The sequence below is a fragment of the Mustela putorius genome, unplaced genomic scaffold, assembly GCF_011764305.1.
Source record: "Mustela putorius furo isolate JIRA1106 unplaced genomic scaffold, ASM1176430v1.1 tig00003834_pilon_pilon_pilon, whole genome shotgun sequence".
Lineage (NCBI taxonomy): Eukaryota > Metazoa > Chordata > Mammalia > Carnivora > Mustelidae > Mustela > Mustela putorius.
The window spans coordinates 49,043,487-49,070,968 of NW_025421987.1; the positions used below are offsets into that span (position 1 = coordinate 49,043,487).

Below are 27,482 nucleotides of genomic sequence, written 5' to 3' on the forward strand. Positions count from 1 at the left end.
AACCCAAAGCTGTGTGAGCTATGAGAGCAAAAACAGTAAGCTCTGTTTCTCACCTCTGCAGATCTCTGGGTGGCATGTAGGAATAGGATTCTTAGGTTCTATTGTCTTTTATTGAATGCTTTTACCTTCCACCTCCATACAAAGACTCACATGGTTAAAACAAAGGAAAAGATAAATATGTACTTCCAAAAAGATGAATTGCACATAAAAGAGGAACAAAATACTTTTAAGCCAAAAATGTTTTAAAACACACACACACACACACAAATCAACAACAGTTAACTTGCCTTTCAGCATTTACAGTTCCAGGAACTGTGCTAAATGTTTCTTGTACATTTTCTTTTCTTTTTCTTTTTTTTAAAGATTATGTATTTTTTTGAGAGAGAGAGAAAGTAGAGAGAGAACACATGAGTGGGAATGGAGGAGGCAAAGGGAGAGGGAGAAGCAGGCTCCCCAGTGGCAGGGAGCCCAATATGGAGCTTGATTCCAGGACACCAGGATCATGACCTGAGCCAAAGGCAGACACTAACCAACTGAGCCACCCAGGTGCCCTGTATTTCTTGCACATTTTCTTATTTAAGAATCTAAGAATCCTGTGAGGTAAAGACTACCATTAACCTCATCCTTTCCATGTGAAAACTGAAAGTTTATTTCTAAGGTTACATGCTTTTTAAGTGTCAGAGTGTCAGTTCTGAAATTGACCCTACTTTTTTTTTTTTTAAGATTTTATTTATTTATTAAACAGAGAGAGAAGTCACAAGTAGACAGAGAGGCACACAGATAGAGAGGGGGAAGCAGGCTCCCCGCTGAGCAGAGAGCCCGATATGGGGCTAGATCCAAGGACCCTGGGGGATCATGACCTGAGCCAAAGACAGAGGCTTAACCTATTGAGCCCCCCAGGTGCCCCTACCCTACTTATAAGATAACACATTAGCTTCTTATTTTCATGGATGCTGGTAAAGACGTGAGACTCCTGGGTCAAAGACAAAGGACAGAACAGGCAGCATGGGTTCATGTTCCTGTAGGTTACCGTTGCCCCTCAAATCCCTGGAATGTAATGTGGACATAGATTCAGGTGGTTTTAGTAGGTTGCATGCAAATTTGTTCAACATTTGCCCTGGATGGAGACAGCAAATATAGTGGACAGCAAATAAATATGTTCTCTGCTCAGAAACACGTGGACTATTTCTGTTTTCCAAGGTTGTTCACTATACACAAAGTTTTGAAAAATATTCCCAAATACAGGCTGTCACTGCCTTAGTTGGAGAGAGATGGTGCAGATAGAAACCCATGGAGAATTGTCTTCCAATGTGGAGTCCTATTTTGAGCCCAGTCTGACTTTAATCTGTACTTTTAACTACTTTTCTTTGATAAACTAGAATAAGTAATCAGAAGAGAAGAGACAGAAAGATGAAGTTCAAAGGAGTAGAGCAGGAAACTGTGGAATAATTGTTGAGGTTGAGAGAGGAAATAACTAGTTCCATTTTTCATGTAAAAGTTACTGACTTAGGGATATGAATCACCTTCCCCAGAAGCTAGTCTCCATTCTGTTTCTCATTACCTTGATTTTCTGGGGATAATTGAGATTTTTTTTTAAAGATTTTATTTATTTATTTGACAGAGAGAGATCACAAGTAGGCAGAGAGGCAGGCAGAGAGAGAGCTTGAGAGATAGAGGCACCCCAATAATTGAGATTCTTTACTCACGCTCCTACTGCTGGTACCTGGAAAAGTCAATTAAAAAGGTATAGAGATTGAGGGGCACCTGGGTGGCTCAGTGGGTTAAAGCCTCTGCCTTCAGGTCAGGTCATGATCTCAGGGTCCTGGGATCAAGCCCCACATCCAGCTCTCTGGTCAGTGGGGAGCCTGCTTCCTCCTCTCTCTCTGCCTGCTTCTCTGCCTACTTGTGATCTCTGTCTGTCAAATAAATAAATAAAATCTTAAAAAAAAAAAAGTATAGAGATTGAGTGTTTTCCCTGCTAGAACATCATGCCAGAAGATGAGGTCTTAAAGCTTCCTCTAGGCTAGAATGGCTTTCTTCACAGCATCAACATTGTAAATAAGGTATTATTAATGCATTATTGAACCATAACCAGATTGTGGGATTCATAATTGTATTGTTTCTGTGTGAAATATCATTTTAGGCAACCAACCTTTGAACAAACTCTTGGAATGTAGTTCACTATAAAAGGAGAGTATTTCTGTAGTATCAGTTGTTGTTATACACATACTTCTTCTAAAGAGGTAAATTTTGAAACCCAATTTTCAATTGTTTCTGGAATGCAACTTGACTAAGGTGCCATATATCCTCTAGTAACTATATGTGGAAAAATTCAGCAAGACGCTACAAGAAATTATCTTAAATACAACAAGGCTGCATGCATTCTAATATCAATGGATAAATTACCTAAATATATTATATAATTTAAGAGTGGGATAATAGAATATAAACTGAAATGGTGCATACGTTAACATGACATGAATTATATTGTTTTAAGATATAAAGTGTCTGTTCCACAATTTATAGATGAATAAGAAGTTCAGTGAGTGCTTTGCTGGCTTCCTACTCTTATGAGAACAGCCAATAATTATCTTAATATCTCCTGAAATGATCTACAAGTAATTCAAATTGATGACAACTTGAACAGTGCCAAACGACTTGGCAGGAAGACAGAGACTTCTTTGAACACGACCATTTGTGCTGACCTGCTCTGTAACCTGATATAATGTGATTTGACTGATGCAGCATAACATTAAGCATCTAGCACAAAATTGGGAAGCAGCACTCTCTCCAAGCCATCACCATGAGAAAATATGACTCTGAACTGTATATGTTGAAAGGGATTCATTTTCTTCCAGCTATTTGCTAGTTTAACATGAGACCATTGAGTCTGGGTCAACTTGCCTATGTAGATGAGTTGGACAAGCCTAGGGGGATCTGGGGCTCTTCAGCATCCAGAGGTAGTAAACTGGCCAATAGAGGGCAGATGGTTGAAAGCTGAGTTACCTTTGCTGCAGTGCCATTTCTCTATGTAATAATGGCTTAGGGAATCTATTCCTGCATTCTAAATATCACTTTTGTTTTTAGTATCATTAATCCCAACTCTTTTCCATTCCCAACTTTTATTGAAGGTGAAAAGATACTCCTTTTATGGACTTGAAAGTATCCCTGTGACTTTCTTGACAATTAGATTACTTCCCTAAATAAACTGACTTAATTTTTGTCAAGGAATAAATCGACATGGTTGTGGGCGTCAGAGATAGCATGGTATCTCTTCTATCCTGTCTCTTACTTGTGACAATGATGACATTTTGTGACCTTTCCATTTCAATGTTCAATGTGTCTCATGGATCAAACTTGTCTATTTGTTACAATCTCCTTTTAATTGACTGTCACATATACTGAATTTTTTGTTCAGGAAAAAAATGTTTTATTTTTTATAAAAGATAATGTCAATGTTAGGTATAAGGTTTTTTTTTTTAAGATTTTTATTTATTTATTGGACAGAGAGATACAGAACACAAGTAGACAGAGCAGCAGGCAGAGGGTGAGGGAGAAGCAGGCTCTCCACAAAATAGGGAGCCTGATGCGGGATTCAATCCAAGGACCCTGGGACCATGACCTGAGCCGAAGGCAGATGCTTAACTGACTCAGCCACCCAGGCACCCCAGGGATAAGTTTTGAATAGAACCTAATTCTTAAGACCTATTTGCTGGGGCGCCTGGGTGGCTCAGTGGGTTAAAACCTCTGCCTTCCACTCAGGTCATGATCCCAGAGTCCTGGATGGAGCCCCACACCATCTCTCTGCTCAGCAGGGAGCCTGCTTCCCTCTCTCTCTGTCTCTGCCTGCCTCTCTGCCTACTTGTGGCCCCTGTCTGTCAAATAAATAAATAAATAATCTTAAAAAAAAAAACCTATTTGCTAATGGCAACTAATTATAGATAAATATTAAGTGTAAATTAACTATGAACCAATATGAACCTATATGCTACAGACAAAGAGATGAATTATATATAGTCTCTACAATTAAAGAGTTTATAGTCTTGCCTGTCTCAAAAGAAGTTATCAGTTCTCTTAGCTAAATAAATCACTTGATCCTCTTTTTTTTTTTTTCAACTTTATTTATTGGTACAAATAGTCAAATGTAAGTTTGCTAAAAGGTGCATGTAGCAGATACCTCTGTACTGCCCAGGTCCCCATTATCTAAGTTAGCAGGCTTCAGCTCCAAGCCCTGTCCTGGAATTGCCCTCAGCTGTCTTGCTCAAGAATATGTCCCCTCCCCAGGGTATCTGGCATCCACTGACTGGGCACTGCTCATGAATAAAAACCCAGTCCTCTTTTTCTAATTCAGGGCAACTCTGTGGGGCCATCCCAGCTCCAGAACTTTCTTTGGAATGTTTAAATAGCTGGTGTAGGTGTGAATTTCTTAAGATTGGGAATACAATCACATGGAACATGTCAATTTATGTCTAGACCTCCCTGAAATCCTACTAAAATGACACCTAAGGAATAAAAAAGATTTAGGGGAAAAAAAAAACACACAAGAAGAAGAAAAAAAAGAATAAAAAAGAAAACTGCAGTAGACTCAAACATAAACAAAATTTGTAAATTCTGGGAAGCTGGTGGATAAATGGTAACTGACATATCAAACTATAGGAATCTTGAATCCATGTCTGCTAGTGGGAGAGTCAGGAAGAACTAACCATTGTGTCCTATGGATGCTTAGAAATGCTGAAGAGCTGATGGTATCAGGTACCTCAGGTAACTGACATATCAAACTATAGGAATCTTGAATCTATGTCTGCTAGTGGGAGAGTCAGGAAGAACTAACCATTGTGTCCTATGGATGCTTAGAAATGCTGAAGAGCTGATGGTATCAGGTACCTCAGGACTGGATATAGGATTGGACTGAAAAAAAAAGGAAGAACTGATGAAAGTCTTGAAAGCATCAGACCATTAGATTCCCTTCCTGATTGCACATGACTGACTTTCTCCAACCCATGAAGCCTGGGGTAAAGTTTTCTCACTATGGATACTGAGTGAGACAAGTCCTGAATTGAGGAATACTGACCACACCCAGGGCACGCTGTGATGGGCCACACTACAACTGCAGGAATTACCGGGAAAGCTACATGCTGAACTGTGAGAGCCTTGTGACTTTCTTTCCCTGCTTGGTTCTTAAGAATATTCTCAGTTGGATCATTTCCCTAGGCAAGAGGTTGGAAAAGTCCTTTCTGGGGAAAATGACTAGCCTAAGAAAAAGTCTTATATACTGAATTGGGGGCTGTCAATGAAATTGCTGCATTTAATTTGATCATGCTATATTAAAGCCCAGCAATTGTCAAGATAATCCAATGATCATTTTAGTGCATCATTTTTTAATGTGAAGAGATAGGCAAAAATCACTTAACTTTCAAGGAAAGCTTTGTAACAGAGAAAGAAAGTAGAGTAGGGGGAGGGGAAGGGAAAGATGAGAAGGGGAGGATAAAGTCAGAAGAAGCGGAGACAACAGGGACAGAAGAACCCATGTGCACATGTGTGAGCACACTACATACACACACACACACACAAATACACACACTGCTATAACCTGAATATTTGTGTTCCTCTCAAACTCGTATGTTGTAACCTAATCTCCAATGGGATGATATTTGGAGGTGGGATTTGGGGAGGCAGTTATGTTGTGAGGGTGGATCTCTCAGGAGTCGGATTAGTGTCCTTATAAAAGAGACCTCGGAAAGCTCTTACATTATGTGAGGATCCAGTGAGAAGATAGCCATCTATGAACCAGGAAGTGGGTTCTCACCAGACAGTGGATCTTATGGCAGCTTGATCTCAGACTTCCCAATCTCTAGAATTATAAACCACCTAGTCTTCGGCATTCTTTTATAGAAGCCTGAAACAGCACTCTCTTCTCTCTCTCTCTTTCTCTCTCTCTGTCACACACACACACACACACACAATCCTACCTTAATTAAAACCCTGGTAGTTTGTACACATGAAATATGAACGAGGGACTATAAAATAAAAAGCAGTCAGATAACTTAAAAAGAGCTCCTAGAAATTAAAAAAAAAAAAGTAACATAAATTAAAAGTCAAACAGAAGAGTTAGGAGATAAATCTTAAAATATTTTCTAGGAAGTACAATGAAAATAATTCAGACAAGTTAAAAAGGATAAATTCAGGAGGTCTGATATTCCTCTAATTCCAGGAGAGAGCAAAGAAAGGAGATGGGTGGAAATGATCAAAATATACGAATCTTCTTCAGAGCCTCCAGTTTGAAAACCCATTTAAGGTTTCATCAAGAAATTTCAAGCACCTAACAAAATATATCATCTGGGTATTTCAAATTTCAAGTCCAAACCAAAGAATCTTTAAAACTCCAAGTTTCTAAAAAGACACACACACACAAAAAGTGACATGTAAATGATTAGAAATCATAATGGCTTTAAGTAACATTGGAATCTAGAATGAGAACTAACAAGTTGTGTCCTGGTTGTGTAAATAAAGTTTTATTAAAGCACTGTCATGCCCATTTGTTTACAAATATTCTATGGCTACTTTTGAGCTACCACAGCAGAGATGAATAGTTGCAATAAATATCACACAGACTGTAAAGGCTAAAAATTTAATATCTGGTTCTTTATAGAAGAAAGTTTGCCAACACCTGGAAACCTAGAAGACAAATGAATAATATTTTCAAAATTATGAGAAAATATGATTTATAACTGATAATGCAACCCAGCCACACTAAAAATCAATCATGGATGTAGAATAACAGTGTTTGTCAGACCTGTAAAATCTTGACTCTTTTACCTCCCAAACACCATTTCTCAGAGTGCTGCTAAAAAAGATAAAGGGGATTTGCAAGGAAATTGATTAGAGGAAATTTTAGGATAAAATCTGTAGATCAAATAATGCAATTTCAAGTTGATGGATAAAAGATTTAGTAGGGATAGTCCAATGAATAGATAATGTTGCTAAAACATTGGGTAAATGTGTTTAGAGGAAGTTGGAGCAATTGGGATAAATTGTAGGTAAACATAGATTTTAAAGCAAGTACAAAATATATGGCAAGCATATCTGCAGGGAAGCAAAATTTATACAAGAAAGAAAATGGAGGGACACCTGGGTGGCTCAGTTGGTTAAGCTGCTGCCTTCAGCTTGGGTCACGATCCCAGCATCCTGGGATGGAGTCCCACATTGGGCTCTTTGCTCGGCAGAGAGCCTGCTTCTCCCTCTGCCTCTGCCTGCTACTCTATCTGCCTCTTCTCTCTCTCTCGATCTCTCTCTCTGTCCGACAAATAAATAAATAAAATCTTAAAAAAAAGAAAGAAAGAAAGGAAGAAATAAAGAAAGAAAATGGATCAGTAGCAAACTTAGCAGGTTACCTGTGAGCAATATCTACCTGGTCTAATAACAGTGAATACTAATTTAACCCAAAAAGGTGATATAACCATAACCACAATTGGAGGTTGAGGATGAGGGAAGAGTGTTTGAGTGTGTGTGTGCATGTGTGCACTCAAATATTCTGAATGGCACATAAGACAACTAATATTTCTTTTCCATGCGAGGATTAAATAATTCATAGCAGTATGGTCATGTTATTTTGAAACATGGATGTAAATACACTAAGAAAAAGCTAAAAATAATGAAAGTGGTTACTTCTGAGTGGAAATCAGTTGGTGAGGAGACTCAGGAGTGGGGAGACAGAAGGCAGGAGACAGCAATTTATCATTTTGTTTAGTGTATTTGTTTTCCTTTTTATTTATTTTTTAATTTTAAAGATTTATCTATTTACTAGAGTGTAGAGGGGCAGAAAGAGAGAGATAAAGAGAGAGAAAGAATCCCCACCTCAAGTAGACTCTCCGCTGAACACGGAGCCTGACATGGGGCTCCATCTCACAACCCCGAGATCATGACCTGAGATAAAACCAAGAGTCCAAAGCTTCACCAAGTGATCCACCCAGGCACCTCTCTTCTTTGTTTTTTAAACTGCAAACCTCAATTACTTTTATAGGAATGAAAGTTAAATCTTAATAAAGAAAAGGGGGAGAGAGAAAGAGAGATCTGAGCCTATTTGAAATTTTTTAATTTTCAGCTTTCATGTACAAAATCAGTTGTTTGTGGATGATGAAATTTTTTTGGAGTGAAATGTCACCATTTTGTAGATAAAAATTTTCCTCATTTTGATTGCATGTAGCTATTTCAGAACAAAGAAGCAGATCTGAATCATTGAGAATTTGAAAATGGTTCACTTTGGGGCACCTGGGTGGCTCAGTGGGTTAAGCCTCTGCCTTCAGCTCGGGTCATGATCTCAGAGTCCTGGGGTCGAGGCCCACATTGGGCTCTCTGCTCGGTGGGGAGCCTGCTTCCCTCCCTCCCTCTCTTTCTGCCAACTTGTGATCTCTGTCAGATAAATAAATAAAATTTTTTAAAAAATAAAAGAAAATGGTTCACCTTCCTAGAAACAGATCACATGTTCAAGGGGAAAGTGGTGAAAATGTATTCTTTTCTAGCAGTCCCAGCAGTTTATAATAAAGACAGTCATTGAACAGATTTTTAGAATGTAAAGCTAACTTTAAGGCTGATGGCTTAATGTCAGAAGAAAGTAATAATCTATAATTGAGAGATGAAGATAAATATAAAAATGATAGATACAAAAATTTGCTCATTAGATTCTAAGACTAATCTGACCTACAATTTGAATATTTCAACATACATTCTTAACCAATGACTGAATGCCCAGGAGCATTAAGAACTGCTGCATCTTTTGTGCACACTTAATAATACACTTCCGTGGGTGATCATAATGCAATGCCTATTTTATGGAGGTTCAATCACATACTTTCCTAAAAAAAATTTTATCTCGTGCTATTGGAACTAAAATCCAAAAGGTCACTTTTGGTTTTTGGTTCTTACTAAATCATAGAAACATGGTAGTGCTCTCAGAACAAATTAGAAATATAATTCATTTTGATGTCAAAAAATGTATGCATAAATTTCCAGGAATATAAGAAATTATTAGAAGTAGGCAACTTCCACTATCCCCAGCTATGGGAGTGTCTCCAAGTTTTGGAAAAAGCAAATACAATGATAAAGAATCAAGGAGCACCTGAGTGGCTCAGTGGGTTAAGCCTCTGCCTTCGGCTCAGGTCATGATCTCAGGGTCCTGGGATCAAGCCCCACATTGGGCTCTCTGCTCAGCAGGGAGTCTGCTTCTCCCCTCCACCCACCTACTGCTCTGCCTACTTGTGATCTCTCTCTCTCTCTCTCTGTGTCAAATAAATAAATTGAAAGAAAAAAGAATCAAATATTATCCATAGATAAAATAATGGACAAGGATAGTTGAGAATCAACATCATACTGTAGAAAAGGCAGTTATTTTGGAATATGGTTGTCAGGATTCCTTAGATTTTATTTTATTTCATTTATGATTTTATTTATTTACTTGAGAGAGAGAAAAAGCACAAGAAGTGGGAGGGTCAGAGAGAGAAAAACAGACTCCCCACTGAGCGGGGAACCTGATATGGGAATCAATCCTGGGACTCCAGGATCATGACCTGAGCCAAAGGCAGTCACTTAACCAACTGAGCATCCAGGCACCCAGGATTCCTTACATTTTAGAGTTCCATTCTCCTTATTTTTGTATTTTAAGGTTATTTTTGTAAAGTAGATATGGTCCAACTGCCAGTTACTATACTGAGGATTATTCATAAAGTACAGGAAGTGTTTGGGTCAAATGCGTACTCTTTATTCTTGGTTTGAGCTTCTCCATCTGGTTCCCATGTACTCTTCTTACCATGACAAACTTGAAAAGATGTGAAGTTGCAAGACTACTCTCACATCTTTCTTGTTTCTTTTTTTTAAAATTTATCCAAAAAGGTTCAATTGGAAATAGTTTCTCAAGATTACTGGGGTAATATTAGAAAGGAATTTGCATAATGAAAAGAAAAAAGCTCAGCAAATGCCCAACACAACCCCTCCATTCCTGCGGCTACCTGACAACCCTCTTCTCCAAGAAATAACCAGCCTAATATTGTATAATTGTTCTATATGCAGCCAGTGTTACAGTGCTCTACTTTTCCTGGAAGGAATGATGGCACAAAGTGAAGATTAATATGAATTAATGGGCAATAACTAATGGATTGGCCACATGTTTGGAAAATTGGAAGAGTATAATTGGAGAAGCAGTGATAAGAAGTTCTAGAAAAAAAAAAAAATTAGGTGAATCTCTCAGACCAAGTCCCCAAATGCTCATCTGAGTCTCCATCATAAAGGAAATTCATAAATCAGATGGATAAGATGTCCACTCTGATTTTCAGCCAGCCATTTAACTACTGCCATTCTAATGTTTGTTCTATGAGCTTATAAAGAAAGTAGTCATGTTGGCAGGATAGACTCCATGCTTACATCCAAGAGCACATACTTTTCACCAAGGCCAATGTGATGATTATAACTACTGGGAGTCCAGTTTTCAAGAAAGCAGCCACTAACCTGGGGTCTTAATATAATTTTGTACATCTGTGACCATGGTAGCACATTAATGATGCTTGGAACTGCTTGCTGTTTATATCCACTGGTATAGATATCGTTCTGAATTTGCATTTGTTTACTCTTCATGTCATGACTCTGCATATTGATGAAATTCCCAATACCCTGTAATGATGTTCTTTATTTCATTATGTTTAACCAAGGTATTTGGTCTAAACTAAAAAAAATAAAGCGAAGTCTCATGTCCATAGAATTAACTGGAGTCATAAAATAGTTTAATAAACTATTAAATATTCAGTTATGATTCCACTTGGCACATGTTATACAAAGTGTGATTCCCTAATGTCAGAAAATATGGATTTAGTAATCAAGAAAAATATGTGGAGGGGACTGATGTTCACTTTATGACACTATGACTCTTGCCATTCAGGTTTCAGTTTTGTTTCCATTTGAGGGATGTTTCCACCAGGGAACAAAGCAATGCGTTCATTGCACTGGGACTACCAGACTACCATGTAGTAATTTTGTCTTTGTCATGGAACTGAGAAAATTGTAAAAAACAAAATTATGGCATTAATAGGGTTATTTGCCCTGCTTATATAGGGGCACTAGGGTCTCTGCAATATGGTGGGGACAGGAAGATGGATGGTAGGAACCTAGGAGACTATTTGGGGTATCAACTTGTTTTAGTATGGCTAGAAGAAACAGTTAATGTAAGAATATTACATTCCTATATATACAATACTGTCAAGCATGGAAATCTCTCAGAATGGAAGTTTGGATTGCATTATAAAACAAATAACTTCTACCAGCAGGGATACTAGCTAAAGGCCATGAGAATCTGTAGAAGAAAGAAATAAGAAAAAGCTTCATGACCAGTAGCAGAAATTATGGGATTAACCTTTACCATTATTTTCTTCCTTGTGTGTTACATACCCATCTCTCCATTTTAAATCAAAATCTCTTCTTTTCCTTCATTTATCCCACTATTTTATAAAAGATGATTAAATTTTCCATTTAGTTTCTAGGCTATAAAATATTGAGGTCGGATTATGAAGGAACTAGAAGAGGAAAAGGACAATGACAGAAACTGAACTTGGATCTGGATGAACTTCGATTGTCTCTTTGGGAGAATTGATGAATTTTGTCATACAGGAATATTGTTGGCAGTGTATATGTGACTGTTCAGATATACAGATATTGTGTAGCAAAGATGTGGGCTATAGCAGAATTTTTTTCATTGTTAATACAGCATATATATATATTTTTTTTAATTTTAATCAGCCTCCTATTCACTCTCAAATAATTAATTCTTCTCTACTAAATATGGTCTTGTGGGTCTGTTTTAGTGTTAATAACTCCCCTTAGCCAAGGGAGAGCACATGACCCAAGAGAGGTGACTTGGATGCCCCAATCTTGGTCAATAAGGTTGTACTTGGAAATAGATTTCATCAATGGTGGTGGTATTGTAATGGCTTAATTTTCTATGTTATAGCCTGGTTTGTTTCCTACACAATTCCTGCACTAGACTTCCTACCTTCAAACTGTGTTGCAAGAATTTTTCTTTTTTTTTTCCTTTTCTTCTTCTTCTTTTTTTTGTTTGTTTCAGTAGTATAATTTAGTGATTCATCACTTACATAAAACACCCAGTGCTCATTACAACAAATGCCCTCCTCAATGCCCATCACCCATTTAGCCCAACCCCCACCTCCCCTTCAGCCACGCTGTTTATTTCCTAGGGTTCAATGTCTCTTATGGTTTGCCTCCTTCTCAATATTCATCTTATTTTATTTTTCGTTCCCTTTCCCAACGATCCTTGGTTTTGTTTCTTAAATTCAACATATGAGTGAAATCATATGGTATTTGTCTTTCTCTGACTTATTTCACTTAGCATAATACCCTCCAGTTCCATCCATGTCATGACAGAGGGCAAGATTTTATCCTGTTTGATGGCTAACTAATATCTATATCTTTCTATATCTTTCTACCTGTATCTATCTATATATCTATATACCATATCTTTATCCATTCATCATTTGATAATGATGGGATCTTTCCATAGTTTGGCTGTTATTGACAATGCTGCTATAAACATCCAGGTGCATGTACTCCTTCAAATCCGTATTTTTGTATCCTTTGAGTGAATACCTAGTAGTACAATTGCTGGATTGTAGGTTAGGCCTGTTTTTAACTTTTTGGGGAAACTTCATACTACTTTCCAGAGTGGCTGCAACACCAGTTGGCATTCCTTACATGCCCACCAACACTGCAAGAGGATTCCCCTTTCTTTACATCTTCCCCAACATCTCTTATTTTCTAAGCTGTTAATTTTAGCCATTCTAACAGGTGTGAGATGTATCTTGTTATAGTTTTGATTTGTATTTCCCTGACGACGAGTGATGTTGAGCATCTTTTCATGCGTCTGTTAGCCATCTGGATGTCTTCTTTGGAAAAATGTTTATTCATCTTTTCTGCCCATTTATTAACTGGATTATTTGGTTTTAGGGGGAGTTAGGTAAGTTCGTTATAGATTTTGGATACTAGCCTTCTATCTGATAAGACATTTGAAAATATCTTCTCCTATTCTGTCAGTTGCCTTTTAGTTTTGTTGATTGTTTACTTTGCTGCACAGAAGCTTTTTGTCTTGAAGAAGCCCTAATAGTTCATTTTTTCTTTTGTTTCTCTTGCTCCTGGCAACATGTCTAGTAGTAAGTTGCTACAGTCAAGGTGAAAGAGGTTACTGCCTGTGGTGACCTCTAGGATTTTGATGGAGTCCTGTGTCCCATTTAGGTCTTTCATCCATTTTGAATCTATTTTTGTGTGATGATGTAGGAAAGTGGTCCAGTTTCATTCTTTTGCATGTGGCTTTCCAATTTCCCAACACCATTTCTTGAAGAGACTGTCTTTTTCCATTGGATATTCTTTCCTGTTTTGTCAAATATTAGTTGACTATATAGTTGTGGTTCCATTTCTGGGTTCTCTATTCTGTTCCCTTGATCTTTGCATCTGTTTTTGTGCCAGTACCATCCTGTCTTGATGATTACAACCTTGTAATACAGCTTGAACTCCAGAATTGTGATGTCTGCCACTTCTCTTTTCTTTCTCAACATTACTTTGTCTATTTGGGGTCTTTTCTGGTTCCATACAAATTTTAGAATTCTTTGTTCTAGCTCTATAAAAATGCTGATGTTATTTTGATAAAGATTGCTTTGAACTTGCAGATTACTTTAGCTAGTATAGACATTTTAACAATATCTGTTCTTCCAATCCATGAGCATGGAATGTTTTCCCATTTCTTTGTGTTTCAAGATTATAATAACCTTCCAATAACTTCTTTTTTGTTTAGATTAGCTGGAGAATCTTATGTTATAGTCTCTGGAAAATCAAAAGGGTAGGTATTATAAAAGCACACTGAAAATATATGAATTATCATACAAAGGCATTAATATTATAATGGTTAGTATGACTATAATTTTTGTCATTATTTAGATCCAGTAACATTGATTCATGATATTTTTCTCTTTGAATCATTAAAAAAAATTGCAGGTGAGAAATGATGCCATAAGTCACCAAGTATAGTACTCTAAACACATCCTTCATTTTGGGGAAGTTTAAAAAAATACAGCAACAGAAAAAAACCCTTTGATATCATGGTTTCTATCTATATGAATGAATATTGAATATTAAAATGTGTATTTTATAAATGTTTTAAAATAATACATTTTTAAAGTTATCTTTGCTTATTGATGCCATAAGAAGTGGTAAATGTGATAGAAATATCAGTGAACTAAGAATCAGAAAACCTAGAATCAAAATTCAGCTTCACATCTGTGAGTGAGCCCTTTCAGTCACAATATTCTTCACTTTTATAATGAGAATAATAATCCCTATTCCCAGGGTTGCGATGATCATTAAGTGAGACATTTTAGATGAAAATATTTGCAAAACATAAAGCAGCATAAATGAGTAATTATTGTTAATAATTAATAGACTTTTTAGTATATTTCAACTTGTTGTTCAGAAAGCCAACCAAAGTAGAGACAACATTCATCATTTCATCCAAAAAATATTTACTAAGTTATTACTATATGTCTGGCAGTATTCTCACTACTAAAGATAATGCAGCAAGCAAAACAGGCAAGGTTTCTGCTCTCATGAAGCTTATACTAATAGCCAGAGAGACAGAAACTAAGCAAGTTGTAAATGAATGGGGAAAGGATTATTTCAGATTTTTTTTTCTTGTTGTTAATACAATAAAACAAAGTGAAATGAAATAGGGGATTTGGATAGTTAGTTCAGGCTACATCTCAAAGAGACGGCTGTCAGAATTGTTTGGAGCCAGCAGCAGAAGTCAAGAATTATCTGTGGACATGCTTAAGTACTTTGTTATGTCAGGGAAGAGCATGATTTTGAAGGAGAGATTTGGGCTCAGATATAAATTTGGGAATTTTCAGCATCTGGAAGTTGCCTAAAGCCATTGGAAAGCATGAAACACATTACAAAAATCAGAAATTATTCCAGGTGTGAGCCTTGGGGAACTCATGTATTTAGAGATCGAGTAGAGGAGAAGAAATTGCAGAAGAGAGTAAGAGTAAATGGCCAGAGAGGTAAAGGTGAAACTTCAAGGAGTATGAAGTCATAGGGCAAGAGAAAAGAGTGTTTCTAGAAGGAGTAAGTGATCAGTTGTGTAAAATACTTTTAACGGTTTGAGTACTACGAGGAAAGAAATGTGATCATTGGACGTGACAGTATGGAAGATACTGGTGAGCCTAAAAGCAATTACTGGCGTGTTAGCTGTCTGAGGAATGCATGGGAATTTATTAAAATTGGATTACTAGTGTCGCCTGAGAGCTCAGTTTTTCAAGGTGGTTAAGACATGGAGGCTGGGCAAGTCAGACTGAAAAATAATTAAAGGCATGAGAGGGACGATGAATGGAAGGTAGTGTTGATGAAAATATGAGGAACACTGAGAAAGCATCATTCATGTTTATATGCTGGAGGAGAAAGACTCTTGGGACATAATAAGAGAAAATTAAGTTACTACTTTGTGCCATGTATTTCCAGATGTTCCATTTAATTCTTACAATCCTATGAGATATGTTGGAATATGTCTAATTACTTGATGTAAAAAAAAGGAAAGTAACACGTGTACAAAATTTAAAAGACCATCCCAGTTCAAAACACTGTACAAAATTATATGTCCCTACTCTTCTTTTTGAGAAAAGAGGGAAAAAGATCACAAGTGTGTGAAAGATTTAACAGATTCCAACAAGCAGATCAGTCACTTGCATCAATGAGAGCCTCTTTCCTTGGAAGAAAGATAATGCAAAAACATTTTATAAATTTCATTGTCAGATTGTGGTGAAAGGCACAGGTTTTTGTCCAGAGTTCTGGCTCTGTCATTTCATATGCAGAGAAGTTTGCTCTGTAGCTTTGAGATTCCTCCCACTAAAAGAGAGGGATAATTTCCTTGCCTCTTGACTCTAAATTTAAGCATGTGATGTAAGAATTGATGATGTGTCAGTTCCCAGAATAGGCCTTAAGAGACCGTGCATGTTTTTGCTTGTCCCCTTGCATTTTTTCCATTACCATGAAATGACCACGTGTGGGCTGGCTCATAGGTCCCAGCAAGAGGAGGAGAGACACATGGAACAAAGTAGAATGAAGCTAGGTTATTTCACCCCTGTCTGCCAACCAAATCCAAGTCCCAGACCCTTAAGTGAGCTCAACCAAATCCAGCCTACATCTCTGTGATGTTACTAAGGTTTTATAAACCCCAGGTTTTTTGTCTGTTAAATATGTATAATCTAAAGTATAATGTATGAAAATTTATATGAAACATAGCATCTAATGAAAATATTTTTACCATTATTACTTAATAGAAATAATATTCTTAATGAGATTGAGAAAAAAGTCAGTTGCTGTGGGGATGACAAATACAATAGTAAATAAAATAGTGCAATAAAAGTAATGAGTAAAAGTTTGGATACTGAAGAAAAGTCTAATTTAATTTTGTGTTGGGTTAAGTGAAATCTCAAAAATTTAATCAGAGAAAAAGCCATTATGAAGAGGAGAGTATAATAAAGAAAACACAAAGCCTATAAAGACAGATCCAGTAGATCCAAAGAGTATACAAGAGGAATTCTAATTGTCAAGAACTAAGGCAAAATAGAAAAACATAATCAAACACATATTAAATTAGTTGACCTCAAATGTAGACTCTCACATCTTCACAATTATAGGACTTACTAAACAGAAGATACTTCTGAACTTTTTATTATTGAAAATTGCAAACCTATGCAAAAATAGACAGAATAGGTTATTGAACTCCCATCTACCCTTCACCCAGCTACAATTATTAACCCTTGGCTAATCACTTTGCATGTACACCCAAACCAGTTTCATCTTCCAATTTACTTGGAAGCAAATCTCAAACACCATATCATTTCCTCTATAAATATTTCAGTTTTATTTCTAAAACAGAAACTGTTTAAAAGTATAAGCATTATCATCCTTAAAATTTAATTTTTTAAAATATTTTATTTATATATTTCACAAAGAGAGAGAGATCACAAGTAGGCAGAGAGGCAGGCAAAGAGAGAAGGGGAAGCAGGCTCCCTGCTAAGCAGAGAGCCTGATGCGGGCTCTGAGATCATGACCTGAGCCGAAGGAAGAGCTTAACCCACTGAGCCACCCAGGCAACCCTTAAAATTTAATTTTTAATAGCTCTTTAATATCATTAAATATTAAATCTATTGTTTGAATTTATATTAGTCTCAATATTATAAAATATTTTTGCCACTTACTTGAATCAAGTTCCGAAGGAGGTCCTCACAGAGGAATTGCTTAATATGTGTCTGAAGTGCCTTTTTTATAGATTTCCAATCTACCTCTTTGTTTTTATGATTATTTGTTGAAGAAGCAAAGTTTTTGTTTTTTATCCTACAGTTTCCTGGCCTGAATTTTGCAAATTACTTTCCTGGTGTGTTCAATATAAAAGATCTTCTAACCTCTGAATTTCTTAAATGTTAATATATGGACCTAGAAGGTTGAACGGAAAAAAAAAAAAAAAAGGTTGTGTTCTTTCCTTTTTTCTTTCTTTCATTTTGTTTTGTTTTGTATTGCAAGGCCACTTCATGAATAGCATTGTGTTTCTATCAAGAAGCATATAGTGTCTGGGTTTTTGTCTTTTTGTGATATTACAAACAGTTGATGATCAATGCCTAGATCCATTATGGTTTGAAAATAGTGATACTATAATTTTACTATTTATTCTGCAGTTATTAGCTAAAATACTTCTCTAAAAAATTTCCCTCATTGCTATCTGGTTACCCAGAGGCAGAGGTGTAAAGGAAAGGCAGAATAAATGTATAATTCTTTCTTTTTTTTAAAAAAAGCTTGAGTAAGGGGCACCTGAGTGACTCAGCTGGTTAATTGCTGACCCCTGGTTTCAGCTCAGGTCATGATCTCCAGGTCATGAAATCAAGCCCCGCATTGGGCTCTGCAATCAGTGTGGAGTCTGCTTGAAACCTCTCCCTCTCCTTCTCCCCCTCCCAACTGTACGCTCAATCTCTCTCTCTTCCTCAAATAAATAAATAAATAAATAAATATTTTTTAAAAATAAAATTATGAGTAACATCCTATAAACTTGATTTTTATATCATAGACGTTTAAACGTTTATGAAGAGTTTCACACTACTTTGTTTATTATCTTATTAATCCTAAAAATCTCCATCTTCTCTATGAGCCTCTTTAGGTTGACTTTTGAGTATTTTGATGTGACCGTAGTAGTGTTAGAGAGTTTCTTTGCTTTCTGGTATGACACAGTATCATGGTAAATCTTGTAAAAATTTGCTGCAGCATGAAATCAGCCACTTCTCCAAAAGAGCCCTGATTCCTTTCAGTGGGAAATAGTATTTGGTTAACGTAATCTAGGTACTAAGCACATTTGTTATAAATGGGTTGGTCATTCTCTCTTGGCCTTTTTGGTATTCAGAGTTAGGGAATGCTTTTTTTTCAAAGCAAAACTCATGGGGCTCCTGGGTGGCTCAGTGAGCTGAGCCTCTGCCTTCAGCTCAGGTCATGATCTCAGGGTCCTCAGGATTCTGGGATCAAGCCCCACATTGAGCTCTCTGCTCAGCAGGGAGCCTGCCTCCCCCAATCTCTCTGCTGTCTACGTGTGATCTCTCTCTCTGTCAAATAAATAAATAAAATCTAAAAAAAGAGAGAGAGGGAGAATACATTACAAATTTTCACTGGCATTTTTAATTGCAATTCAAGATTATAAGAGATTTTACCTCATCATTTCAATATTATATTTGTACCTCCCCATTCTCATGCTGAGAATCCTGCTTCTCAATAATATGGAAGAATTATAGAATAAAAGTATCACATTCATGTTTTTGTCCCAAAATATACCCACAGCAGATTCACCCCAACAATGCCAACATTTTCACCTCCATATGATTACAAAAAAATCTGTTTTTAATTTCTTTTACTTCTTGAGATATATCCTGCTAGCAATATACAAATTATTGTTCTTTTAAATCCATTGGACCAATCTCTGGGCCATCAACTAAATATACATTGTTTATTCCCCCAAATTTTATTTTCATTTTTTAAGGATTACTTTAAAAATATTTCTACTTATAATTATGTAAAATATAAAAATCAAGATATATCCAAGGAAATGTAAACTCTTTATATGCTTTCTCTCCTTTTAAAGGAAACCATAGTTTTCATTTTATAGTTTAGTTTAGTATTGTTTCCTTTTATGAGAATATATAATAATGGTCGTACCCTTCCTTTCTGACCTGAATGATAGCATTCTGTATGCAATTTTCTCCACCTTGTTTTTTAATTCTTTTTTAAACTATATTTCTTGGAGGTCTCTCCATATTAACATCTAGAAATATCCCTTACTCCATTTTAGAGTTGCATACCACTCTTTGTAGATATACCCATATTTTCTTTAATTAGCTCTATTGAAAGACATTTAGGTTTTTACAAGATGATAATCTCACAATAAATAGCTTTGTGTAAATGACTTCATACTTTTGCCAGGGTATCTTTGGGAAAATTCCTAGAAGTAGAATTGCTGGTGAGAAGATAATATATAAATAATTTCACTAAACAGTAACAAATTATCTGCCAGAGAAGTTATGCATTGTTATTCAAAAGAGCAATATATGAGAGACAATTTCCCTATAGCATCATTGACAGAGAATTTTGTCAAACTTTCGGATTTTATTTTTTTTTTAAGATTTTATTTATTTATTTGAGAGAGAGAGTGAGAGAGAGCATGAGAGGGGAGAAGGTCAGAGGGAGAAGCAGGCTCCCTGCAGAGCTGGGAGCCTGATGCAGGACTCGATCCCAGGACTCCAGGACCATGATCTGAGCCGAAGGCAGTTACTTAACCAACTGAGAAACCCAGGAGGCCCAAACTTTCAAATTTTAATAGCAGGCAAAATTAACAAAAATGACATACAGAGAATAAATCTTGGTAAAAAGTGAATATCCAGAACAAAAAGAAAACCTACACACATTTTTTGCAGATGGCGAAACTCCCTCCCAGCCTTTTAAAACTAAAACAAATTTCCTAACAAGGAGTTAAAAACCACACACACACATACCCACACACTGTGCCATTAAATTCCCCATAACACTAAATGAGGGAAACACTGGCATAGTTTCTTCAGCTTTAAGAGGATAATTGTCACCAAAGTATTCTATAACCTATGAATTTATATTCTTAAGTGAAGGCTTTATAAAGGAATTTTAGACAGCAATAATTTAGAAAGTAGACAGCCTAAATAGCCTTCCTGGAAAAAAATGACCAAAAAACATTCTCTAGCTACTTAATAAATGAAACCAAATAAACGTATAAGTTATACAGAAAATTTGACTTTCAAAAAAACTGTTTCCATAATTATGAACTAATGTGTCAAGATGTTATTTTATCAAGAAAAGATACAGTAAGAAAAAAGAAAATAATTTGAGTATAAAATTTCCAGATTATTCTAATGAAAACAAAGAGTATAGAATGACAGAAGTAAATATAGCCTAATTTTTTTTATCCTGCTGATGAGAGGTTTCTTTTCTTTGATTGTAATAGAGAAATAACAGCTCAATTTCTGAAAGTCAATTTAAGGGTAAATTTTAAACTACTTGACCAAAAAATGTTAAGAAAACTTGAGTAGTATAAAATTATTATAAAAGAAAAATAAAACAAGAAAGTGAAAGAAAACATAAACACCAAAAAACAAAATAAAATCAAAGTCAGGACTCTATATTATTCTTAATATACTTGAGACAAAAATTATTCACAAAGGAATATTAAAAACAAAAGATTGCACATAAATAATAGTGAATATTTATTATATTTTCTGATTATCTAGCATTTTTGAAAGCCTTTCTGTGTTTGCAGAATTTCCTACTTAAGTATTCTGCTTCCTCAAAGTAATGATTCTGTTTGAATCCTCAACCAGAAAAATCATTTTGTCAGCCTCTCTTGCACTTAAGGCACAAGGGTGTGATGTAGGTAAATCCGATTAAATTCACTGGTGCCCGACTGTGATTCAGAAGTGAGCAACATAAGAAAAGGAGGCTCCATGAAGAATCCTTTTTACTAGCCACACTAGTCAGTTCAATACTTAAACCTTTGGCTTTTAGGGATGAATTGCCTCCAGGACTGAATTCCTGGCACAGAAGTGTGTTTAGTATCAGATGCAAATAAAGTCTTATCACTGGCAGTCATATAAATTTGAGTATCAAGTTCTCAGTGTTGGTGGCAGTGACTATTCCCTCATCGGGCCAGTTTTGATATGGTTGTGGGCATAATTTCTGGAATCTTAACCTTTAGCCTTTTCCTCCATCCCTCTCAAAAATTCGTCAACTGTCCAAATCTTTATAATAAGCTCATTTTCTTCTTAATCTATCAGAATTGGCTTCTTTTGCTTGCAACCAATAACCCTGACTTATATAGAGTATGACTCCAGAAGTCTTATTAGAAAACAGAATTGCAGTAAATAGGTATCTGGAATTGGTTATCTGGTCTGAATCAGGCCAAAAGCTCTGAAATCCAGCCAATATAAAAGGCTCTTCACAAGCAGCCTGAAACAGCTTTCTAATTTTCATCAGCGGGCACCTGCAATGAAGTAGTCACATAAGGCAAGTCTTTGAGGGAACCAGAGCCATAGCCAGAGAGTCATATGCAGGAACATAAAGAATTCAAGGAACATAGAACAAGTGTTTGATTCTAATGGTGCTTGACAACCTAAAAAGAATTACAAACTCAAAATCTGAAATCCATTCTTCAAGAGAGAGAAGGTACGCCGTGGAATTTCTCTGCTAAAGAAAAATATATTATTAATTGTGTCAGAGGGCTGAGATACCTAAAATCAAATTCAAATTTTGATCCTGCACTGGCTGTTATTTTGCAGTTAAATTCACAGTCATATCAGGTCGCTTGTGTGAAAGTTGGGGCTTTAGGAAGGAATCTGAAGACTTATAGAAATAGGAATTTGAAATGGATTGCTCATATACAATACATTTACTCCCCTGCATTTCCCAAGAGTCCTTTGGAAAGGACTCTTCAAAAATGCATTGGTGGAAAAGTAGAAATTAAGATTAAAATTAAAATTAAACATTTTAGGGTGCCTGGGTGGCTCAGTGGGTTAAGCTGCTGCCTCCGGCTCAGGTCATGATCTCAGGGTCCTGGGATGGAGTCCCACATTGGGCTCTCTGCTCAGCAGTGAGCCTGCTTCCCTGTCTCTCTCTTTGCCTGCCTCTCTGTCTACTTGTGATCTCTCTCTGTCAAATAAATAAATAAAATCTTTAAAAAAAAAAGAAATTAAGCATTTTAAACTGCACTAAAAATAATAAAACATCTAGGAATAAACTTAACCAAGGATGTAAAAGACCTGTACTCTGGAAACTATAAAGCATTGATGAAAGAAAATGAAGGCAACAGAAACAAGTAGAAAGATATTTCATGCTCATGGATTAGAAGAAAATATTAAAATATCCCTATTGCCAAAACAATCTACAGATTTAATACAATCCCTATCAAAATATCAAGAGCATTTTTCACAGAACTAGAACAAACAATCCTAAAATCCATGTAGAACTACAAAAAACCTCAAGAAGCCCAAGAACAAATCTGAAAGTAACCCAATCCCAGATTTCAACATATACTACAAAGCTTGGGTAATCAAAACAGTATGGTACTGGCACAAAAACAGACACAGATCAAGGGAACAGAGTAACAAAGCCAGAAATAAACCCACAATTTTATGGTCAATTAATCTTCAACAAAAGGGACAAGAATATGCAATGGGAAAAAGACAGTCTCTTCAACAAGTAATGATGGAAGAAAAAAAAAACAAATAGTGTTGGGAAAACTGGACAGCTACCTGCAAAACAATGGAATGAAATTGGACCACTTTCTTACACCATACACAAAAATAAACTCAAAATGGATTAAGGACCTAAATTTGAGACCTGAAACCATAAAAATCCTTGGTGAGAACACAGGCAGTAATTTCTTTGACATTGGCCATAGCAAAATTTTTCTAGATATGTCTCCTAAAGCAAGGGAAACAAAAGCAAAAATAAACTATTGGGACTGCATCAAAATAAAAAGCTTCTAAACCTTAAAGGAGATAATCAACAAAACTAAAAGGCAACCTACTGAACAGAAGATATTTTCAAATGACACATCTGATTAGGCATTAATATCCAAAATATGTAAAGAACTTATGTGACTCAACATACACACAAAACAAATAATACAATTTAAAAGTGGGCAGAAAACATGAATGTCCTTTCTCCAAAGAAGACATCCAGATGGCCAACAGATACATGAGAAGATGCTCAACATCACTCATCATCAGGGAAATGCAAATCAAAACCACAGTGATATATTACTTCATGCCTATCAGAATGGCTAAAATTGAAAGCAAAAGGAACAACAAGTATTGGGAAGAATATGAGAAAAAGAACCTTCATGCACCGTTGGAGAACACGTACTGATGCAGTGCTCTGGAGAACAGTATGGAGGTTCTTCAAAAAATTAAAAATAGGGGCACCTGGGTGGCTCAGTGGGTTAAAGCCTCTGCCTTCAGCTCCAGTCATGGTCCCAGGGTCCTGGAATCGAGCCCTGCATCAGCTCTCTGCTCAGCGGGGAGCCTGCTTCGCCCTCTCTCTGTCTCTGCCTGCCTCTCTGCCTACTTGTGATCACTGTCTGTCAAATAAATAAATAAAATCTTTAAAAAAAATTAAAAATAGAACTATCCTGTGATCTAGGAATCACACTACTGGGTATTTACCCAAAGACAATAAAACCAGTAATCGGACAAGATATATGCACTCTATATTTACTGCAACATTATTTACACTAGCCAAGTTATGGAAGCAGTCCAAATGTCCATCAATAGTTGAATGAATAAAGAAGAGGTATGTGTATATGTATGTATGTATGTGTGTATATATATACACACACTCACCCATAAAAAAGAATGAAGTCTTTCCATTTGTGACAACATGAATAGATCTAGAAATATAATGTTAAGCAAAATAAGTCAATGATAGAAAGACAAATACCATATGATTTCATTCATATGTGACATTTAAGAAACACAACAAATAAAGAAAGGAAAAAAAAAAGAAACAAACCAAAACCAGATTCTTAACTGTATCAAACAAACTGATGGTTACCAGAGGGATGTGGGTGGGGAGATCAGTGAAATAGCTGAAGGGGATTAAGATTACACTTATCCTGATGAGCACTGAGTAACATATAGGATTGTTGAATCACTATATTATGTACCCGAAACTAATATAATACTGTCTGTTAGCTTTACTGGAATTAAAAAAAAAAAAAAGCATTAGTGAGAGCTGTCCTGTCATTTTAGATAAGTGTTCTGGAAACTGTTTTCTGTTGACTTGGGATGCTAGTAGGAGACACTGCTATTGAAATGGAATGCTTCATTTAAAATGCTAAGATGGGGTCCTGGAGTGGTAGATCCCTCCTAGCAGCCCTTAAATGTCAGAGGCACAGACATGGCTACAATAATTGATAAAAGGTTAGATGTGGTCATCAGAAGTTTTAAGTCACAGTCAAATATGGTGGTGGGTAATTGATTATTGATCCCTGGGTCCCACCCGCCCCCTCCCCCCGCCAAAATAAGAAGTCTACCAGTATCCTACTTGATTTTTTTAACCTAAAAAGAAGAGTCTAGTGAAAAGAAATCTGACTTAAGAGCCGTGGCTTTTCACCCAAATCTCAAACCTTCATCTATTCACAGACTAGAGCCCTTGAAAAAAACGGATAGCTTTTTTGAGGAAAGGGCAGGTGCAAATCTCACAAGCATGTACAAAAAAAAAAAAAAGAAAAGAAAAGAAAAAAAAAAGTCTCTCCCAAAATGTTATATGGCCATTTACCCAAGTAACTACATACTGGGAAAAGAGAAATGACCAGACTTTTCAGGCTTTGTTGGAAATGGACTTGAACAGACATGAATCCTTGGGTTCCAGGTATCACTTCTGTCCACCAGTCAGAATGAAGGCTTAAGTAGATCAAATGAAAGGAATTTTGACCAACTTCATTGATGCCTCATTCATGCCTCAAAACTATTGTCTGGCTATTCTCTTAAGTTCTGGGTATATAATTGTTATAAATATACTTAGCAAATTTTAACAGTGCCTTTTCAAATCTTTGAGTGACAGATACGATACTAGGAACCATGTAAAAGCCCCTCAAATTTCCTCTTTCACCAACATTGCAAACCATGAGCAAATTTCTTACCAAGAAATCTTGATAAGACAAATGCAAAATGCGTGCCAGAAGACTGGAGTTCAATTCTATGAAAACAGAGGTGCTTGCTGCCTTCTTACAATTTCTGAGGTCCAGCAGTCTGGGTCTTGCTGGAAAGTCTCTGTAAAGATAAAGGACAGGCTGCTATAACTTGGATTTTGGAGGCAACATATATTGCAATTGAAAGAGTTATTTCATTTATTATTGTTTATTTATGAATAAATTACCGGAAAATCCTGAAGCTAAAGAGAAGGAGCTAGCACCTAGTTCTAGACTTCTTTTTCTAATTTGAACTTGGAGGAAAATTAACCAACTTTAGAGGCAGATCTTAAAATAGGGAGAGTTTGACAACTGAGGCAAGTTCAAAAGGTGTAACAATCCTGGGTGTGATCCAAGTATCATGAGACTCAGTTTGACAATGGCAAGGAATTTACTTGGCATGAATATTCTAGAATTTGATTTGTCAATAAATTTTTCTCCACATCTTTTGTCATACACAAAAAGAACAAAATGGTGTGCATCAAGTCTCAAGAGCAGGGCCATGAGAGGGTATGAGAGAGAAAGAGAGAGAGAAAGAGCTGGAGGTTCTCTAATAGTCTTCCCCCACAAAAAACAAATGTTTATTATGAATGATAAAGCAACAGAAATAGCAGGGTGGAATTCTGAATTATTATAGTTTATTTTAGAGAAATTGCTAATTTATGGTAGATATAAAAATACATTGCTAGATAATAAAGTTTTTGAGCCCTTATTCTTAGACAGATTTTCTACAAAAGTTCCATAAACTTTGAGTAATACTTTGGATAAAAATATCTAGCATTATGACACACAGTCAAATTTAATCATTCCTTTTCTTAGCATTTTTTCTAATCACTTGTATTGTTATGTTTAATTTTATGTCCTATTCATGAATATGCATATTATTTGGCTTCTTATGTCAATAACTACTTAAATTTGATTCCTTTAATTTCAGGGTTGTGATAAATTGGAATTGGAATAAAATGAAAGTTACCATTAGTACATATTTATCACTATTTAAAAAATGCAAATATAAAGAACATTGGAAACATAAAACACTCATACTTCCTGGAAGGTTAAATAGAGGTTAATTTTTCACTAATTTGTCCAGAATTTTTTAAAATTAAATATTATATATAAATCTAATCCCTTACATTATTTTTTCAGCCAGTTTCTACTCTTGAAACAACTCTAATATGAAATTTTGGGGTATTATTTTCTATAGATATGTATTGATATGCAATATCCTACTATTGTATATACTGGAAAATGGACATGTATGTTTTTTTTATTATATTTTAAAGATTATTTATTTGAGAGAGAGAGTGGGGGAGAAGCAGAGGGAAAGGAAGAGAGAGAACCTCAAGAAGACTCCATGCTGAGTTGGGAGCTTGACCGGGGGCTTGATCCTACCACCCTGAGATCATGACCTGAGCTGAAACCAAGAGTCGGAGGCTTAACTGACTGAGACATCCAGGAGCCCCAGACAGTTACTTTTAAAAGGGTAAGTTATTTTTGACTGAATGCCTGATGCTGTGTAAATTAAATCGTAGAGATCCAGAGTATATTCTATTCCTCCATCAGGATTTATTGCTTCCTTCACAAGTCTGATAGAGTGGAGCTGAGCACATGAATTCAATCAGAAGCTACGTTGATTCAAAATTGGGCTGCAGTTTTCATGGAGCTCAGTCTACCTCTCATTCATCTCTGCTCTAGGTCATAGCCCTCTAAAGCATTCAACTGGGAGCCTATCTTATGTCCTGAGGCTCCTCTTCCTGGAAATTTTTGATGCTTAGCCCTTGCCTCCTTGGTATCATGGGTTCCCAGACAATTCTGCTCTGCTTTTCTGAGCTCTGTCTTTGGCAGACCTTCAGTGTGCTCTCTTATGTAGCTTCATAATTTGGCAAATGTCTAGAGGAGAAAACCATCAAGTCTCCAATTTTATCTCTCCATCCTTTTAGACCACTAAAATCTATGATGGTTTTTCTACTTCTAGAAGGATATTTCTGCATGGGCAAATTTGAACTCTTCACTTTTTCATCTGGTTCCCAAAATCAGCAACTAAGCCAGAGAAAAGGCTGCTGCAAAAAGTCATCTCATTTTTCCATGGTTCTACCATCTCCAAAATCCAGACCCTCTTGGATTTCATTGATCT

General features: G+C 36.2%; 1 long non-coding RNA gene across 2 annotated transcripts in view; it reads left to right on the forward strand.

The window, feature by feature from the left end:
- The window catches only part of LOC106006010, a 285,724-nt gene that overhangs the window by 41,353 nt on the left and 216,889 nt on the right, over nucleotides 1–27,482 (forward strand). For both annotated transcript variants that reach the window (XR_006609110.1, XR_006609109.1), the window contains exons 2-3: nucleotides 13,841–13,885; nucleotides 26,632–26,831. This is a non-coding gene — a long non-coding RNA (uncharacterized LOC106006010). The remainder of the gene's footprint in view (nucleotides 1–13,840; nucleotides 13,886–26,631; nucleotides 26,832–27,482) is intronic.